The sequence below is a fragment of the Galeopterus variegatus genome, unplaced genomic scaffold (genome assembly GCF_000696425.1).
Source record: "Galeopterus variegatus unplaced genomic scaffold, G_variegatus-3.0.2 Scaffold421, whole genome shotgun sequence".
Lineage (NCBI taxonomy): Eukaryota > Metazoa > Chordata > Mammalia > Dermoptera > Cynocephalidae > Galeopterus > Galeopterus variegatus.
Window position 1 is genome coordinate 647,140 of NW_007726532.1, and position 2,493 is coordinate 649,632.

The following is a 2,493-nucleotide window of genomic DNA, read 5'->3' on the forward strand; positions in this document are numbered from 1 at the left end:
AGTGGATCGAGGTAGGTGCGGGTGGCTGGCGGGCGGCCTTGCAGCGGCGCCGGGAGCCACTAACCCGCGCACGCTCGGACAGCAGGTCCAGAACCGCCTGCCCCCACTGTCTTTTGCCAGCTGCTCCAGGTCACCCGCCAGGGCCTTGGGCGAGCTGCGGTCCCCTGGCGCGTTGGCCCTGGAGTCCCGGGCGAGGGTGGGCGCGAATGGGGAGCACTGCAGTCTGGCTGTGCGCTTGGGGGGCAGGACGCGGTCCCCCGCGCCTGCATCCCTCCTGCCGCCGGCCTCGCAAATCTCAGCTCGCGCCGCTTTCAGGGCTGCCAAGTGAGAGCAGAAGCGCCGCACAGGCGCAGGAGCCAGAGTCCTTGCGGCCGCCGCATTTCGGGGTGTCTTTCTCCCCGTCCCGCATTCCGGAGCGGGGTCGACCGTGTCTCCACGGATGCGCGTACCCACCGGAGCCGCTTGTATTCCTGGCACCGGGCCAGGTGTGAGGCTGGCACCGCGCCCAGGGCCGGGGGAGCCGGGAGACCCATCTGCTCGCGCGCCATCCGCATAGACGCTGCCCAGCCATTGGCAGTCTCTGCTTCATCCCAGAGACGGCGGGGTGGGCCCCGAGGTACCGGGTACCCAGCCCGGCTGGCATATTTCACTTCTTGAATGACTCGGTGCAGGCCAGGGAAATCACTGGAGCTCTCGGCTCCGTCCAGGAAGCGCTCGCCGGGTGATCCTGATTAAGGATGTCTGCGTGTAGATGCAGCTTGGTAGCCCCGTGCTCCCGAGATGACATGTCTGCGGGGGTCAGGACGCTTGGAGGGCGTGAGGGGGGAAGGTGACCCCCCGTGACCCGTGCAAGGAGCCTCTGCCTCAACGGGCGGCCTTTCTAGAGGCTTAGTAGGTATATTGGGCCCTCTTCCCCTCAGTGACAGGCAGCCCTCTTTGCCTGATAGTTCAAAAGAGGAAGTGTACCGCTAAGTCATCAGTGAGCGATGATGAAGCGTCTTAGTACTCACACTGTCACTTAGTGACGTACTCAACCCCCCACCCCAGCCGGGGCACCGCAGATCCTAAGATGCTGCTGGGGTAACAGCGAGGATGCAACACATTTAAACCTGCTGAGCTCCCTGCAGAAACCACCCTCAACGTTGCTCTAGTGCTCCTTGCCAGAGGCCTGAACCTTACAAGGTTAACCTGCTTCGTGAAAGCAACAGTGTTACTCAGAGTTTACAAATATCAATTCAAAAATAGGGTTAAAGAAACAGAAGAATAAACTCCAGGCTCTGTTGCTAAAAGCCCCAGACACGTCTTTCTCAGTTTGATAGCTCACCACCAGATGAGCAAAAGACCTTGGCTTTTTATTTTTGATACGTAGCTGGAACGGCATGGTGTGTGACAGGTGCTCTTTCAGTGCTGCATACTTGGCTCACAGGCGACACAGGAGACATTTGTAGTCACTGGCTTAGTGGAGAGTTGGATAGCTGTATTTTTCAGGTTCTTGAACTTCCAAATTCTCATGAGAGATTTTTGATGTGGGTAAGAGTGGGAGAAGTATATCAGAGCAGAATAGACTTTCTGTTCTTGAAGGCAAGTGATTTATTCCCAATTTCCTTAATTGTGAGTATCATTGACATCCTCCGCTTTAAAAAATGTATTGTGAAAAAAAAAATACATTGTGGTGTAAGTTACATACAGGGAAGTGCACACGTCTGAAGTGTACACCTCCATGAACTTTGACATATGTATATATTGCTATAGCCCCCGCCCACAGCAACATATAAAACATCTCCTTCCGTCCAGATTACAGTCTGCTTTTAAGTGGTGGTATATTTCAGATTACATAGTATGCAGGACAGAATGTCAACTTTAATATCAGGCTTAAGAAAAGGAAAAAAAGGTTCCTCAGGAAAGCAGAGCCCTGTTAGACCCCATAGACAGGACATTATTCTTGACACTCTACCATGTCCATACGAGTGTCCGAATGTGAGGACCATATAGGGCGTGCTGGGCTTTAGGATGAGGCAGCCGGGGCGCACTGCGTGTGTATTATTGAAGTACCCTATCTCCTTTCAGTTGAGGAGTTGGGTTTCACGGAAAGGAGAGTTTCCCCCTCCCAGGCTATATAAAAAGGTATTTGCTCCAGGGAAGGATAGAGACCTGCCCCTTCTTTCCCTGAGGTTCCTCTTGAAATGTAAATGCCGCGTCTGCAAACCCGGGGAAACCGAGGAGCAGTAACAGATGGTTTTGCACGCAGTTGCCCTGTGAACAGAGATGCCTCGGCTAGGACAGCAATAATGTAATACTAAGGGCGAGCCGAGTTCCCGGGGGGTTGTTATCTAGAGACAATTGCATCTCCTTTAAGGGCCACATTGTCTCTGGCAACATCTCCATTGGTAGGGCTTTGTTTTTCACTTTTGTTCAGTTGGTGGTTAAATTTCCCAGGCTTTTTTCTCCCCCCCCCCCCCCCCCCCCTTTTTTTTTTTTTTTTTTTTCTCTCCT